Here is an 18,597-nt window from a genome sequence, read left to right on the forward strand (position 1 = left end):
CTACCTCCCCATATATATATATGGAATGAAGTTTGCAACTGAAAAGAAACTTTGTGTTCCCAAAAAGCTAGGTGAAGGACGGCTTTCACACACACTTATCTCTCAGAACTGAGCAAGTGGAGAGACGTTCGTTCATGTAGCACCAAGGGAACGGGTTGCAGGAGACATTTTTTCTCTGCTTTCTCAGTCTGTTTCCTAGTGCCGGTTTGAAGTTCCTGCAGTTTTCACTGTCAAACCGAGTTGGAGCTACTACCTCCCCATATATATGTATGGAATGGAGTTTGCAACTGAAAAGAAACTTTGTGTTCCCAACAATCTAGGTGAAGGACGGCTTTCACACACACTTATCTCTCAGAACTGAGCAAGTGGCGAAACGTTCGTTCATCTAGCACCAAGGGAACGGGTTGCAGGAGACACTTTTTCTCTGCTTTCTCAGTCTGTTTCCTAGTGCCGGTTTGAAGTTCCTGCAGTTTTCACTGTCAAACCGAGTTGAAGCTACTACCTCCCCATATATATGTAATGAATGGAGTTTGCAACTTAAAAGAAACTTTGTGTTCCCTACAAGATAGGTGAAGGACGGCTTTCACACACACTTATCTCTCAGAACTGAGCAAGTGGAGAGACGTTCGTTCATGTAGCACCAAGGAACGGGTTGCAGGAGACACTTCTTCTCTGCTTTCTCAGTCTGTTTCCTAGTGCCGGTTTGAAGTTCCTGCAGTTTTCACTGTCAAACCGAGTTGGAGCTAGTACCTCCCCATATATATGTATGGAATGGAGTTTGCAACTGAAAAGAAACTTTGTGTTCCCAACAAGCTAGGTGAAGGACGGCTTTCACACACACTTATCTCTCAGAACTGAGCAAGTGGAGAGACGTTCGTTCATCTAGCACCAAGGGAACGGGTTGCAGGAGACATTTTTTCTCTGCTTTCTCAGTCTGTTTCCTAGTGCCGGTTTGAAGTTCTTGCAGTTTTCACTGTCAAACCGAGTTGGAGCTAGTATCTCCCCATATATATGTATGGAATGGAGTTTGCAACTGAAAAGAAACTTTGTGTTCCCAACAAGCTAGGTGAAGGACGGCTTTCACACACACTTATCTCTCAGAACTGAGCAAGTGGAGAGACGTTCGTTCATCTAGCACCAAGGGAACGGGTTGCAGGAGACACTTTTTCTCTGCTTTCTCAGTCTGTTTCCTAGTGCCGGTTTGAAGTTCCTGCAGTTTTCACTGTCAAACCGAGTTGGAGCTAGTACCAGCCCATATATATGTATGGAATGGAGTTTGCAACTGAAAAGAAACTTTGTGTTCCCAACAAGCTAGGTGAAGGACGGCTTTTACACACACTTATCACTCAGAACTGAGCAAGTGGAGAGACGTTCGTTCATCTAGCACCAAGGGAACGGGTTGCAGAAGACACTTTTTCTCTGCTTTCTCAGTCTGTTTCCTAGTGCCGGTTTGAAGTTCCTGCAGTTTTCACTGTAAAACAGAGTTGGAGCTAGTACCTCCCCATATATATGTATGGAATGGAGTTTGCTACTGAAAAGAAACTTTGTGTTCCCAACAAGCTAGGTGAAGGACGGCTTTCACACACACTTATCTCTCAGAACTGAGCAAGTGGAGAGACGTTCGTTCATCTAGCACCAAGGGAACGGGTTGCAGGAGACACTTTTCTCTGCTTTCTCAGTCTGTTTCCTAGTGCCGGTTTGACGTTCTTGCAGTTTTCACTGTCAAACCGAGTTGGAGCTAGTACCTCCCCATATATATGTATGGAATGGAGTTTGCAACTGAAAAGAAACTTTGTGTTCCCAACAAGCTAGGTGAAGGACGGCTTTCACACACACTTATCTCTCAGAACTGAGCAAGTGGAGAGACGTTCGTTCATGTAGCACCAAGGGAACGGGTTGCAGGAGACACTTTTTCTCTGCTTTCTCAGTCTGTTTCCTAGTGCCGGTTTGAAGTTCTTGCAGTTTTCACTGTCAAACCGAGTTGGAGCTAGTACCTCCCCATATATATGTATGGAATGGAGTTTGCAACTGAAAAGAAACTTTGTGTTCCCAACAAGCTAGGTGAAGGACGGCTTTCACACACACTTATCTCTCAGAACTGAGCAAGTGGAGAGACGTTCTTTCATCTAGCACCAAGGGAACGGGTTGCAGGAGACACTTTTTCTCTGCTTTCTCAGTCTGTTTCCTAGTGCCGGTTTGAAGTTCCTGCAGTTTTCACTGTCAAACTGAGTTGGAGCTACTACCTCCCCATATATATGTATGGAATGGAGTTTGCAACTGAAAAGAAACTTTGTGTTCCCAACAAGCTAGGTGAAGGACGGCTTTCACACACACTTATCTCTCAGAAATGAGCAAGTGGAGAGACGTTCGTTCATGTAGCACCAATGGAACGGGTTGCAGGAGACATTTTTTCTCTGCTTTCTCAGTCTGTTTCCTAGTGCCGGTTTGAAGTTCCTGCAGTTTTCACTGTCAAACCGAGTTGGAGCTAGTTCCTCCCCATATATATGTATGGAATGGAGTTTGCAACTGAAAAGAAACTTTGTGTTCCCAACAATCTAGGTGAAGGACGGCTTTCACACACACTTATCTCTCAGAACTGAGCAAGTGGCGAAACGTTCGTTCATCTAGCAACAGGGGAACGGGTTGCAGGAGATACATTTTCTCTGCTTTCTCAGTCTGTTTCCTAGTGCTGGTTTGAAGTTCCTGCAGTTTTCACTGTCAAACCGAGTTGGAGCTAGTACCTCCCCATATATATGTATGGAATGGAGTTTGCAACTGAAAAGAAACTTTGTGTTCCCAACAAGCTATCTGAAGGACGGCTTTCACACACACTTATCTCTCAGAACTGAGCAAGTGGAGAGACGTTCGTTCATCTAGCACCAAGGGAACGGGTTGCAGGAGACACTTTTTCTCTGCTTTCTCAGTCTGTTTCCTAGTGCCGGTTTGAAGTTCCTGCAGTTTTCACTGTAAAACCGAGTTGGAGCTAGTACCTCCCCATATATATGTATGGAATGGAGTTTGCAACTGAAAAGAAACTTTGTGTTCCCAACAAGCTAGGTGAAGGACGGCTTTCACACACACTTATCTCTCAGAACTGAGCAAGTGGAGAGACGTTCGTTCATGTAGCACCAAGGGAACGGGTTGCAGGAGACACGTTTTCTCTGCTTTCTCAGTCTGTTTCCTAGTGCCGGTTTGAAGTTCCTGCAGTTTTCACTGTAAAACCGAGTTGGAGCTAGTACCTCCCCATATATATGTATGGAATGGAGTTTGCAACTGAAAAGAAACTTTGTGTTCCCAACAAGCTAGCTGAAGGACGGCTTTCACACACACTTATCTCTCAGAACTGAGCAAGTGGAGAGACGTTCGTTCATCTAGTACCAAGGGAACGGGTTGCAGAAGACACTTTTTCTCTGCTTTCTCAGTCTGTTTCCTAGTGCCGGTTTGAAGTTCCTGCAGTTTTCACTGTCAAACCGAGTTGGAGCTAGTACCTCCCCATATATATGTATGGAATGGAGTTTGCAACTGAAAAGAAACTTTGTGTTCCCAACAAGCTAGGTGAAGGACGGAATTCACACACACTTATCTCTCAGAACTGAGCAAGTGGAGAGACGTTCGTTCATCTAGCACCAAGGGAACGGGTTGCAGGAGACACTATTTCTATCCTTTCTCAGTCTGCTTTCTAGTGCCGGTTTGAAGTTCCTGCAGTTTTTACTGTAAAACCGAGTTGGAGCTAGTACCTCCCCATATATATGTATGGAATGGAGTTTGCAACTGAAAAGAAACTTTGTGTTCCCAACAAGCTAGGTGAAGGACGGCTTTCACACACACTTATCTCTCAGAACTGAGCAAGTGGAGAGACGTTCGTTCATCTAGCACCAAGGGAACGGGTTGCAGGAGACACTTTTTCTCTGCTTTCTCAGTCTGTTTCCTAGTGCCGGTTTGAAGCTCCTGCAGTTTTCACTGTCAAACCGAGTTGGAGCTAGTACCTCCCCATATATATGTATGGAATGGAGTTTGCTACTGAAAAGAAACTTTGTTTTCCCAACAAGCTAGGTGAAGGACGGCTTTCACACAGACTTATCTCTCAGAACTGAGCAAGTGGAGAGACGTTCGTTCATCTAGCACCAAGGGAACGGGTTGCAGGAGACACTTTTTCTCTGCTTTCTCAGTCTGTTTCCTAGTGCCGGTTTGAAGTTCTTGCAGTTTTCACTGTCAAACCGAGTTGGAGCTAGTACCTCCCCATATATATGTATGGAATGGAGTTTGCAACTGAAAAGAAACTTTGTGTTCCCAACAAGCTAGGTGAAGGACGGCTTTCACACACACTTATCTCTCAGAACTGAGCAAGTGGAGAGACGTTCGTTCATGTAGCACCAAGGGAACGGGTTGCAGGATACATTTTTTCTCTGCTTTCTCAGTCTGTTTCCTAGTGCCGGTTTGAAGTTCTTGCAGTTTTCACTGTCAAACCGAGTTGGAGCTAGTACCTCCCCATATATATGTATGGAATGGAGTTTGCAACTGAAAAGAAACTTTGTGTTCCCAACAAGCTAGGTGAAGGACGGCTTTCACACACACTTTTCTCTCAGAACTGAGCAAGTGGAGAGACGTTCTTTCATCTAGCACCAAGGGAACGGGTTGCAGGAGACACTTTTTCTCTGCTTTCTCAGTCTGTTTCCTAGTGCCGGTTTGAAGTTCCTGCAGTTTTCACTGTCAAACCGAGTTGGAGCTTCTTCCTCCCCATATATATGTATGGAATGGAGTTTGCAACTGAAAAGAAACTTTGTGTTCCCAACAAGCTAGGTGAAGGACGGCTTTCACACACACTTATCTCTCAGAACTGAGCAAGTGGAGAGACGTTCGTTCATGTAGCACCAAGGGAACGGGTTGCAGGAGACACTTCTTCTCTGCTTTCTCAGTCTGTTTCCTAGTGCCGGTTTGAATTTCCTGCAGTTTTCAATGTCAAACCGAGTTGGAGCTACTACCTCCCCATATATATATATGGAATGGAGTTTGCAACTGAAAAGAATCTTTTTCTTCCCAACAAGCTAGGTGAAGGACGGCTTTCACACACACTTATCTCTCAGAACTGAGCAAGTGGAGAGACGTTCGTCCATCTAGCACCAAGGGAACGGGTGGCAGGAGACACATTTTCTCTGCTTTCTCAGTCTGTTTCCTAGTGCCGGTTTGAAGTTCCTGCAGTTTTCACTGTAAAACCGAGTTGGAGCTAGTACCTCCCCATATATATGTATGGAATGGAGTTTGCAACTGAAAAGAAACTTTGTGTTCTCAACAAGCTAGGTGAAGAACGGCTTTCACACACACTTATCTCTCAGAACTGAGCAAGTGGAGAGACGTTCGTTCATGTAGCACCAAGGGAACGGGTTGCAGGAGACATTTTTTCTCTGCTTTCTCAGTCTGTTTCCTAGCGCCGGTTTGAAGTTCCTGCAGTTTTCACTGTCAAACCGATTTGGAGCTAGTACCTCCCCATATATATGTATGGAATGGAGTTTGCAACTGAAAAGAAACTTTGTGTTCCCAACAAGCTAGGTGAAGGACGGCTTTCACACACACTTATCTCTCAGAACTGAGCAAGTGGAGAGACGTTCTTTCATCTAGCACCAAGGGAACCGGTTGCAGGAGACACTTTTTCTCTGCTTTCTCAGTCTGTTTCCTAGTGCCGGTTTGAAGTTCCTGCAGTTTTCACTGTCAAACCGAGTTGGAGCTAGTTCCTCCCCATATATATGTATGGAATGGAGTTTGCAACTGAAAAGAAACTTTGTGTTCCCAACAGGCTAGCTGAAGGACGGCTTTCACACACACTTATCTCTCAGAACTGAGCAAGTGGAGAGACGTTCGTTCATCTAGCACCAAGGGAACGGGTTGCATGACACACTTTTTCTCTGCTTTCTCAGTCTGTTTCCTAGTGCCGGTTTGAAGTTCCTGCAGTTTTCAATGTCAAACCGAGTTGGAGCTAGTACCTCCCCATATATATGTATGGAATGGAGTTTGCAACTGAAAAGAAACTTTGTCTTCCCAACAAGCTAGCTGAAGGACGGCTTTCACACACACTTATCTCTCAGAACTGAGCAAGTGGAGAGACGTTCGTTCATCTAGCACCAAGGGAACGGGTTGCAGGAGACACTTTTTCTCTGCTTTCTCAGTCTGTTTCCTAGTGCCGGTTTGAAGTTCTTGCAGTTTTCACTGTCAAACCGAGTTGGAGCTAGTACCTCCCCATATATATGTATGGAATGGAGTTTGCAACTGAAAAGAAACTTTGTGTTCCCAACAAGCTAGGTGAAGGACGGCTTTCACACACACTTATCTCTCAGAACTAAGCAAGTGGAGAGACGTTCTTTCATCTAGCACCAAGGGAAAGGTTTGCAGGGACACTATTTCTCTGCTTTCTCAGTCTGTTTCCTAGTGCCGGTTTGAAGTTCCTGCAGTTTTCACTGTAAAACCGAGTTGGAGCTACTACCTCCCCATATATATTTATGGAATGGAGTTTGCAACTGAAAAGAAACTTTGTGTTCCCAACAAGCTAGGTGAAGGACGGCTTTCACACACACTTATCTCTCAGAACTGAGCAAGTGGAGAGACGTTCGTTCATGTAGCACCAAGGGAGCGGGTTGCAGGAGACATTTTTTCTCTGCTTTCTCAGTCTGTTTCCTAGTGCCGGTTTGAAGTTCCTGCAGTTTTCACTGTCAAACCGAGTTGGAGCTAGTACCTCCCCATATATATGTATGGAATGGAGTTTGCAACTGAAAAGAAACTTTGTGTTCCCAACAATCTAGGTGAAGGACGGCTTTCAAATACACTTATCTCTCAGAACTGAGCAAGTGGCGAAACGTTCGTTCATCTAGCACCAAGGGAACGGGTTGCAGGAGACACTTTTTCTCTGCTTTCTCAGTCTGTTTCCTAGTGCCGGTTTGAAGTTCCTGCAGTTTTCACTGTCAAACCGAGTTGGAGCTACTACCTCCCCATATATATGTATGGAATGTAGTTTGCAACTGAAAAGAAACTTTGTGTTCCCAACAAGCTAGGTGAAGGACGGCTTTCACACACACTTATCTCTCAGAACTGAGCAAGTGGAGAGACGTTCGTTCATGTAGCACCAAGGGAACGGGTTGCAGGAGACACTTCTTCTCTGCTTTCTCAGTCTGTTTCCTAGTGCCGGTTTGAAGTTCCTGCAGTTTTCACTGTCAAACCGAGTTGGAGCTAGTACCTCCCCATATATATGTATGGAATGGAGTTTGCAACTGAAAAGAAACTTTGTGTTCCCAACAAGCTATCTGAAGGACGGCTTTCACACACACTTATCTCTCAGAACTGAGCAAGTGGAGAGACGTTCGTTCATCTAGCACCAAGGGAACGGGTTGCAGGAGACACTTTTTCTCTGCTTTCTCAGTCTGTTTCCTAGTGCCGGTTTGAAGTTCCTGCAGTTTTCACTGTAAAACCGAGTTGGAGCTAGTACCTCCCCATATATATGTATGGAATGGAGTTTGCTACTGAAAAGAAACTTTGTGTTCCCAACAAGCTAGGTGAAGGACGGCTTTCACACACACTTATCTCTCAGAACTGAGCAAGTGGAGAGACGTTCGTTCATGTAGCACCAAGGGAACGGGTTGCAGGAGACACGTTTTCTCTGCTTTCTCAGTCTGTTTCCTAGTGCCGGTTTGAAGTTCCTGCAGTTTTCACTGTAAAACCGAGTTGGAGCTAGTACCTCCCCATATATATGTATGGAATGGAGTTTGCAACTGAAAAGAAACTTTGTGTTCCCAACAAGCTAGCTGAAGGACGGCTTTCACACACACTTATCTCTCAGAACTGAGCAAGTGGAGAGACGTTCGTTCATGTAGCACCAAGGGAACGGGTTGCAGGAGACACGTTTTCTCTGCTTTCTCAGTCTGTTTCCTAGTGCCGGTTTGAAGTTCCTGCAGTTTTCACTGTAAAACCGAGTTGGAGCTAGTACCTCCCCATATATATGTATGGAATGGAGTTTGCAACTGAAAAGAAACTTTGTGTTCCCAACAAGCTAGCTGAAGGACGGCTTTCACACACACTTATCTCTCAGAACTGAGCAAGTGGAGAGACGTTCGTTCATCTAGTACCAAGGGAACGGGTTGCAGAAGACACTTTTTCTCTGCTTTCTCAGTCTGTTTCCTAGTGCCGGTTTGAAGTTCCTGCAGTTTTCACTGTCAAACCGAGTTGGAGCTAGTACCTCCCCATATATATGTATGGAATGGAGTTTGCAACTGAAAAGAAACTTTGTGTTCCCAACAAGCTAGCTGAAGGACGGCTTTCACACACACTTATCTCTCAGAACTGAGCAAGTGGAGAGACGTTCGTTCATGTAGCACCAAGGGAACGGGTTGCAGGAGACACTTCTTCTCTGATTTCTCAGTCTGTTTCCTAGTGCCGGTTTGAAGTTCCTGCAGTTTTCACTGTCAAACCGAGTTGGAGCTAGTACCTCCCCATATATATGTATGGAATGGAGTTTGCAACTGAAAAGAAACTTTGTGTTCCCAACAAGCTATCTGAAGGACGGCTTTCACACACACTTATCTCTCAGAACTGAGCAAGTGGAGAGACGTTCGTTCATCTAGCACCAAGGGAACGGGTTGCAGGAGACACTTTTTCTCTGCTTTCTCAGTCTGTTTCCTAGTGCCGGTTTGAAGTTCCTGCAGTTTTCACTGTAAAACCGAGTTGGAGCTAGTACCTCCCCATATATATGTATGGAATGGAGTTTGCTACTGAAAAGAAACTTTGTGTTCCCAACAAGCTAGGTGAAGGACGGCTTTCACACACACTTATCTCTCAGAACTGAGCAAGTGGAGAGACGTTCGTTCATGTAGCACCAAGGGAACGGGTTGCAGGAGACACGTTTTCTCTGCTTTCTCAGTCTGTTTCCTAGTGCCGGTTTGAAGTTCCTGCAGTTTTCACTGTAAAACCGAGTTGGAGCTAGTACCTCCCCATATATATGTATGGAATGGAGTTTGCAACTGAAAAGAAACTTTGTGTTCCCAACAAGCTAGCTGAAGGACGGCTTTCACACACACTTATCTCTCAGAACTGAGCAAGTGGAGAGACGTTCGTTCATCTAGTACCAAGGGAACGGGTTGCAGAAGACACTTTTTCTCTGCTTTCTCAGTCTGTTTCCTAGTGCCGGTTTGAAGTTCCTGCAGTTTTCACTGTCAAACCGAGTTGGAGCTAGTACCTCCCCATATATATCTATGGAATGGAGTTTGCAACTGAAAAGAAACTTTGTGTTCCCAACAAGCTAGGTGAAGGACGGAATTCACACACACTTATCTCTCAGAACTGAGCAAGTGGAGAGACGTTCGTTCATCTAGCACCAAGGGAACGGGTTGCAGGAGACACTTTTTCTATCCTTTCTCAGTCTGTTTTCTAGTGCCGGTTTGAAGTTCCTGAAGTTTTCACTGTAAAACCGAGTTGGAGCTAGTACCTCCCCATATATATGTATGGAATGGAGTTTGCTACTGAAAAGAAACTTTGTGTTCCCAACAAGCTAGGTGAAGGACGGCTTTCACACACACTTATCTCTCAGAACTGAGCAAGTGGAGAGACGTTCGTTCATGTAGAACCAAGGGAACGGGTTGCAGGAGACACGTTTTCTCTGCTTTCTCAGTCTGTTTCCTAGTGCCGGTTTGAAGTTCCTGCAGTTTTCACTGTCAAACCGAGTTGGAGCTAGTACCTCCCCATATATATGTATGGAATGGAGTTTGCAACTGAAAAGAAACTTTGTGTTCCCAACAAGCTATCTGAAGGACGGCTTTCACACACACTTATCTCTCAGAACTGAGCAAGTGGAGAGACGTTCGTTCATCTAGCACCAAGGGAACGGGTTGCAGGAGACACTTTTTCTCTGCTTTCTCAGTCTGTTTCCTAGTGCCGGTTTGAAGTTCCTGCAGTTTTCACTGTAAAACCGAGTTGGAGCTAGTACCTCCCCATATATATGTATGGAATGGAGTTTGCTACTGAAAAGAAACTTTGTGTTCCCAACAAGATAGGTGAAGGACGGCTTTCACACACACTTATCTCTCAGAACTGAGCAAGTGGAGAGACGTTCGTTCATCTAGCACCAAGGGAACGGGTTGCAGGAGACACTTTTTCTATCCTTTCTCAGTCTGTTTTCTAGTGCCGGTTTGAAGTTCCTGCAGTTTTCACTGTCAAACCGAGTTGGAGCTACTACCTCCCCATATATATGTATGGAATGGAGTTTGCAACTGAAAAGAAACTTTGTGTTCCCAACAAGCTAGGTGAAGGACGGCTTTCACACACACTTATCTCTCAGAACTGAGCAAGTGGAGAGACGTTCGTTCATGTAGCACCAAGGGAACGGGTTGCAGGAGACACTTCTTCTCTGCTTTCTCAGTCTGTTTCCTAGTGCCGGTTTGAAGTTCCTGCAGTTTTCACTGTCAAACCGAGTTGGAGCTAGTACCTCCCCATATATATGTATGGAATGGAGTTTGCAACTGAAAAGAAACTTTGTGTTCCCAACAAGCTATCTGAAGGTCGGCTTTCACACACACTTATCTCTCAGAACTGAGCAAGTGGAGAGACGTTCGTTCATCTAGCACCAAGGGAACGGGTTGCAGGAGACACTTTTTCTCTGCTTTCTCAGTCTGTTTCCTAGTGCCGGTTTGAAGTTCCTGCAGTTTTCACTGTAAAACCGAGTTGGAGCTAGTACCTCCCCATATATATGTATGGAATGGAGTTTGCTACTGAAAAGAAACTTTGTGTTCCCAACAAGCTAGGTGAAGGACGGCTTTCACACACACTTATCTCTCAGAACTGAGCAAGTGGAGAGACGTTCGTTCATGTAGAACCAAGGGAACGGGTTGCAGGAGACACGTTTTCTCTGCTTTCTCAGTCTGTTTCCAAGTGCCGGTTTGAAGTTCCTGCAGTTTTCACTGTAAAACCGAGTTGGAGCTAGTACCTCCCCATATATATGTATGGAATGGAGTTTGCAACTGAAAAGAAACTTTGTGTTCCCAACAAGCTAGCTGAAGGACGGCTTTCACACACACTTATCTCTCAGAACTGAGCAAGTGGAGAGACGTTCGTTCATCTAGCACCAAGGGAACGGGTTGCAGGAGACACTTTTTCTCTGCTTTCTCAGTCTGTTTCCTAGTGCCGGTTTGAAGTTCCTGCAGTTTTCACTGTAAAACCGAGTTGGAGCTAGTACCTCCCCATATATATGTATGGAATGGAGTTTGCTACTGAAAAGAAACTTTGTGTTCCCAACAAGCTAGGTGAAGGACGGCTTTCACACACACTTATCTCTCAGAACTGAGCAAGTGGAGAGACGTTCGTTCATCTAGCACCAAGGGAACGGGTTGCAGGAGACACTTTTTCTATCCTTTCTCAGTCTGTTTTCTAGTGCCGGTTTGAAGTTCCTGCAGTTTTCACTGTCAAACCGAGTTGGAGCTACTACCTCCCCATATATATGTATGGAATGGAGTTTGCAACTGAAAAGAAACTTTGTGTTCCCAACAAGCTAGGTGAAGGACGGCTTTCACACACACTTATCTCTCAGAACTGAGCAAGTGGAGAGACGTTCGTTCATGTAGCACCAAGGGAACGGGTTGCAGGAGACACTTCTTCTCTGCTTTCTCAGTCTGTTTCCTACTGCCGGTTTGAAGTTCCTGCAGTTTTCACTGTCAAACCGAGTTGGAGCTAGTACCTCCCCATATATATGTATGGAATGGAGTTTGCAACTGAAAAGAAACTTTGTGTTCCCAACAAGCTATCTGAAGGTCGGCTTTCACACACACTTATCTCTCAGAACTGAGCAAGTGGAGAGACGTTCGTTCATCTAGCACCAAGGGAACGGGTTGCAGGAGACACTTTTTCTCTGCTTTCTCAGTCTGTTTCCTAGTGCCGGTTTGAAGTTCCTGCAGTTTTCACTGTCAAACCGAGTTGGAGCTACTACCTCCCCATATATATGTATGGAATGGAGTTTGCTACTGAAAAGAAACTTTGTGTTCCCAACAAGCTAGGTGAAGGACGGCTTTCACACACACTTATCTCTCAGAACTGAGCAAGTGGAGAGACGTTCGTTCATGTAGAACCAAGGGAACGGGTTGCAGGAGACACGTTTTCTCTGCTTTCTCAGTCTGTTTCCTAGTGCCGGTTTGAAGTTCCTGCAGTTTTCACTGTAAAACCGAGTTGGAGCTAGTACCTCCCCATATATATGTATGGAATGGAGTTTGCAACTGAAAAGAAACTTTGTGTTCCCAACAAGCTAGCTGAAGGACGGCTTTCACACACACTTATCTCTCAGAACTGAGCAAGTGGAGAGACGTTCGTTCATCTAGCACCAAGGAAACGGGTTGCAGGAGACACTTTTTCTCTGCTTTCTCAGTCTGTTTCCTAGTGCCGGTTTGAAGTTCCTGCAGTTTTCACTGTAAAACCGAGTTGGAGCTAGTACCTCCCCATATATATGTATGGAATGGAGTTTGCTACTGAAAAGAAACTTTGTGTTCCCAACAAGCTAGGTGAAGGACGGCTTTCACACACACTTATCTCTCAGAACTGAGCAAGTGGAGAGACGTTCGTTCATGTAGCACCAAGGGAACGGGTTGCAGGAGACACTTTTTCTCTGCTTTCTCAGTCTGTTTCCTAGTGCCGGTTTGAAGTTCCTGCAGTTTTCACTGTCAAACCGAGTTGGAGCTAGTACCTCCCCATATATATGTATGGAATGGAGTTTGCAACTGAAAAGAAACTTTGTGTTCCCAACAAGCTAGCTGAAGGACGGCTTTCACACACACTTATCTCTCAGAACTGAGCAAGTGGAGAGACGTTCGTTCATCTAGTACCAAGGGAACGGGTTGCAGAAGACACTTTTTCTCTGCTTTCTCAGTCTGTTTCCTAGTGCCGGTTTGAAGTTCCTGCAGTTTTCACTGTAAAACCGAGTTGGAGCTAGTACCTCCCCATATATATGTATGGAATGGAGTTTGCAACTGAAAAGAAACTTTGTGTTCCCAACAAGCTAGCTGAAGGACGGCTTTCACACACACTTATCTCTCAGAACTGAGCAAGTGGAGAGACGTTCGTTCATCTAGTACCAAGGGAACGGGTTGCAGAAGACACTTTTTCTCTGCTTTCTCAGTCTGTTTCCTAGTGCCGGTTTGAAGTTCCTGCAGTTTTCACTGTCAAACCGAGTTGGAGCTAGTACCTCCCCATATATATCTATGGAATGGAGTTTGCAACTGAAAAGAAACTTTGTGTTCCCAACAAGCTAGGTGAAGGACGGAATTCACACACACTTATCTCTCAGAACTGAGCAAGTGGAGAGACGTTCGTTCATCTAGCACCAAGGGAACGGGTTGCAGGAGACACTTTTTCTATCCTTTCTCAGTCTGTTTTCTAGTGCCGGTTTGAAGTTCCTGCAGTTTTCACTGTAAAACCGAGTTGGAGCTACTACCTCCCCATATATATGTATGGAATGGAGTTTGCAACTGAAAAGAAACTTTGTGTTCCCAACAAGCTAGGTGAAGGACGGCTTTCACACACACTTATCTCTCAGAACTGAGCAAGTGGAGAGACGTTCGTTCATGTAGCACCAAGGGAACGGGTTGCAGGAGACACTTCTTCTCTGCTTTCTCAGTCTGTTTCCTAGTGCCGGTTTGAAGTTCCTGCAGTTTTCACTGTCAAACCGAGTTGGAGCTAGTACCTCCCCATATATATGTATGGAATGGAGTTTGCAACTGAAAAGAAACTTTGTGTTCCCAACAAGCTATCTGAAGGACGGCTTTCACACACACTTATCTCTCAGAACTGAGCAAGTGGAGAGACGTTCGTTCATCTAGCACCAAGGGAACGGGTTGCAGGAGACACTTTTTCTCTGCTTTCTCAGTCTGTTTCCTAGTGCCGGTTTGAAGTTCCTGCAGTTTTCACTGTAAAACCGAGTTGGAGCTAGTACCTCCCCATATATATGTATGGAATGGAGTTTGCTACTGAAAAGAAACTTTGTGTTCCCAACAAGCTAGGTGAAGGACGGCTTTCACACACACTTATCTCTCAGAACTGAGCAAGTGGAGAGACGTTCGTTCATGTAGCACCAAGGGAACGGGTTGCAGGAGACACGTTTTCTCTGCTTTCTCAGTCTGTTTCCTAGTGCCGGTTTGAAGTTCCTGCAGTTTTCACTGTAAAACCGAGTTGGAGCTAGTACCTCCCCATATATATGTATGGAATGGAGTTTGCAACTGAAAAGAAACTTTGTGTTCCCAACAAGCTAGCTGAAGGACGGCTTTCACACACACTTATCTCTCAGAACTGAGCAAGTGGAGAGACGTTCGTTCAACTAGTACCAAGGGAACGGGTTGCAGAAGACACTTTTTCTCTGCTTTCTCAGTCTGTTTCCTAGTGCCGGTTTGAAGTTCCTGCAGTTTTCACTGTCAAACCGAGTTGGAGCTAGTACCTCCCCATATATATCTATGGAATGGAGTTTGCAACTGAAAAGAAACTTTGTGTTCCCAACAAGCTAGGTGAAGGACGGAATTCACACACACTTATCTCTCAGAACTGAGCAAGTGGAGAGACGTTCGTTCATCTAGCACCAAGGGAACGGGTTGCAGGAGACACTTTTTCTATCCTTTCTCAGTCTGTTTTCTAGTGCCGGTTTGAAGTTCCTGCAGTTTTCACTGTCAAACCGAGTTGGAGCTACTACCTCCCCATATATATGTATGGATTGGAGTTTGCAACTGAAAAGAAACTTTGTGTTCCCAACAAGCTAGGTGAAGGACGGCTTTCACACACACTTATCTCTCAGAACTGAGCAAGTGGAGAGACGTTCGTTCATGTAGCACCAAGGGAACGGGTTGCAGGAGACACTTCTTCTCTGCTTTCTCAGTCTGTTTCCTAGTGCCGGTTTGAAGTTCCTGCAGTTTTCACTGTCAAACCGAGTTGGAGCTAGTACCTCCCCATATATATGTATGGAATGGAGTTTGCAACTGAAAAGAAACTTTGTGTTCCCAACAAGCTATCTGAAGGTCGGCTTTCACACACACTTATCTCTCAGAACTGAGCAAGTGGAGAGACGTTCGTTCATCTAGCACCAAGGGAACGGGTTGCAGGAGACACTTTTTCTCTGCTTTCTCAGTCTGTTTCCTAGTGCCGGTTTGAAGTTCCTGCAGTTTTCACTGTAAAACCGAGTTGGAGCTAGTACCTCCCCATATATATGTATGGAATGGAGTTTGCTACTGAAAAGAAACTTTGTGTTCCCAACAAGCTAGGTGAAGGACGGCTTTCACACACACTTATCTCTCAGAACTGAGCAAGTGGAGAGACGTTCGTTCATGTAGAACCAAGGGAACGGGTTGCAGGAGACACGTTTTCTCTGCTTTCTCAGTCTGTTTCCTAGTGCCGGTTTGAAGTTCCTGCAGTTTTCACTGTAAAACCGAGTTGGAGCTAGTACCTCCCCATATATATGTATGGAATGGAGTTTGCAACTGAAAAGAAACTTTGTGTTCCCAACAAGCTAGCTGAAGGACGGCTTTCACACACACTTATCTCTCAGAACTGAGCAAGTGGAGAGACGTTCGTTCATCTAGCACCAAGGGAACGGTTTGCAGGAGACACTTTTTCTCTGCTTTCTCAGTCTGTTTCCTAGTGCCGGTTTGAAGTTCCTGCAGTTTTCACTGTAAAACCGAGTTGGAGCTAGTACCTCCCCATAAATATGTATGGAATGGAGTTTGCTACTGAAAAGAAACTTTGTGTTCCCAACAAGCTAGGTGAAGGACGGCTTTCACACACACTTATCTCTCAGAACTGAGCAAGTGGAGAGACGTTCGTTCATGTAGCACCAAGGGAACGGGTTGCAGGAGACACGTTTTCTCTGCTTTCTCAGTCTGTTTCCTAGTGCCGGTTTGAAGTTCCTGCAGTTTTCACTGTAAAACCGAGTTGGAGCTAGTACCTCCCCATATATATGTATGGAATGGAGTTTGCAACTGAAAAGAAACTTTGTGTTCCCAACAAGCTAGCTGAAGGACGGCTTTCACACACAATTATCTCTCAGAACTGAGCAAGTGGAGAGACGTTCGTTCATCTAGTACCAAGGGAACGGGTTGCAGAAGACACTTTTTCTCTGCTTTCTCAGTCTGTTTCCTAGTGCCGGTTTGAAGTTCCTGCAGTTTTCACTGTCAAACCGAGTTGGAGCTAGTACCTCCCCATATATATCTATGGAATGGAGTTTGCAACTGAAAAGAAACTTTGTGTTCCCAACAAGCTAGGTGAAGGACGGAATTCACACACACTTCTCTCTCAGAACTGAGCAAGTGGAGAGACGTTCGTTCATCTAGCACCAAGGGAACGGGTTGCAGGAGACACTTTTTCTATCCTTTCTCAGTCTGTTTTCTAGTGCCGGTTTGAAGTTCCTGCAGTTTTCACTGTCAAACCGAGTTGGAGCTACTACCTCCCCATATATATGTATGGAATGGAGTTTGCAACTGAAAAGAAACTTTGTGTTCCCAACAAGCTAGGTGAAGGACGGCTTTCACACACACTTATCTCTCAGAACTGAGCAAGTGGAGAGACGTTCGTTCATGTAGCACCAAGGGAACGGGTTGCAGGAGACACTTCTTCTCTGCTTTCTCAGTCTGTTTCCTAGTGCCGGTTTGAAGTTCCTGCAGTTTTCACTGTCAAACCGAGTTGGAGCTAGTACCTCCCCATATATATGTATGGAATGGAGTTTGCAACTGAAAAGAAACTTTGTGTTCCCAACAAGCTATCTGAAGGACGGCTTTCACACACACTTATCTCTCAGAACTGAGCAAGTGGAGAGACGTTCGTTCATCTAGCACCAAGGGAACGGGTTGCAGGAGACACTTTTTCTCTGCTTTCTCAGTCTGTTTCCTAGTGCCGGTTTGAAGTTCCTGCAGTTTTCACTGTAAAACCGAGTTGGAGCTAGTACCTCCCCATATATATGTATGGAATGGAGTTTGCTACTGAAAAGAAACTTTGTGTTCCCAACAAGCTAGGTGAAGGATGGCTTTGACACACACTTATTCTCAGAACTGAGCAAGTGGAGAGACGTTCGTTCATGTAGCACCAAGGGAACGGGTTGCAGGAGACACGTTTTCTCTGCTTTCTCAGTCTGTTTCCTAGTGCCGGTTTGAAGTTCCTGCAGTTTTCACTGTCAAACCGAGTTGGAGCTAGTACCTCCCCATATATATGTATGGAATGGAGTTTGCAACTGAAAAGAAACTTTGTGTTCCCAACAAGCTATCTGAAGGTCGGCTTTCACACACACTTATCTCTCAGAACTGAGCAAGTGGAGAGACGTTCGTTCATCTAGTACCAAGGGAACGGGTTGCAGAAGACACTTTTTCTCTGCTTTCTCAGTCTGTTTCCTAGTGCCGGTTTGAAGTTCCTGCAGTTTTCACTGTCAAACCGAGTTGGAGCTAGTACCTCCCCATATATATGTATGGAATGGAGTTTGCAACTGAAAAGAAACTTTGTGTTCCCAACAAGCTAGGTGAAGGATGGAATACACACACACTTATCTCTCAGAACTGAGCAAGTGGAGAGACGTTCGTTCATCTAGCACCAAGGGAACGGGTTGCAGGAGACACTTTTTCTATCCTTTCTCAGTCTGTTTTCTAGTGCCGGTTTGAAGTTCCTGCAGTTTTTACTGTAAAACCGAGTTGGAGCTAGTACCTCCCCATATATATGTATGGAATGGAGTTTGCAACTGAAAAGAAACTTTGTGTTCCCAACAAGCTAGGTGAAGGACGGCTTTCACACACACTTATCTCTCAGAACTGAGCAAGTGGAGAGACGTTCGTTCATCTAGCACCAAGGGAACGGGTTGCAGGAGACACTTCTTCTCTGCTTTCTCAGTCTGTTTCCTAGTGCCGGTTTGAAGTTCCTGCAGTTTTCACTGTCAAACCGAGTTGGAGCTAGTACCTCCCCATATATATGTATGGAATGGAGTTTGCAACTGAAAAGAAACTTTGTGTTCCCAACAAGCTATCTGAAGGACGGCTTTCACACACACTTATCTCTCAGAACTGAGCAAGTGGAGAGACGTTCGTTCATCTAGCACCAAGGGAACGGGTTGCAGGAGACACTTTTTCTCTGCTTTCTCAGTCTGTTTCCTAGTGCCGGTTTGAAGTTCCTGCAGTTTTCACTGTCAAACCGAGTTGGAGCTAGTACCTCCCCATATATATCTATGGAATGGAGTTTGCAACTGAAAAGAAACTTTGTGTTCCCAACAAGCTAGGTGAAGGACGGAATTCACACACACTTATCTCTCAGAACTGAGCAAGTGGAGAGACGTTCGTTCATCTAGCACCAAGGGAACGGGTTGCAGGAGATACTTTTTCTATCCTTTCTCAGTCTGTTTTCTAGTGCCGGTTTGAAGTTCCTGCAGTTTTCACTGTCAAACCGAGTTGGAGCTACTACCTCCCCATATATATGTATGGATGGAGTTTGCAACTGAAAAGAAACTTTGTGTTCCCAACAAGCTAGGTGAAGGACGGCTTTCACACACACTTATCTCTCAGAACTGAGCAAGTGGAGAGACGTTCGTTCATGTAGCACCAAGGGAACGGGTTGCAGGAGACACTTCTTCTC

Source organism: Camelus bactrianus, chromosome 35 (assembly GCF_048773025.1).
Source record: "Camelus bactrianus isolate YW-2024 breed Bactrian camel chromosome 35, ASM4877302v1, whole genome shotgun sequence".
NCBI classification, from domain to species: domain Eukaryota; kingdom Metazoa; phylum Chordata; class Mammalia; order Artiodactyla; family Camelidae; genus Camelus; species Camelus bactrianus.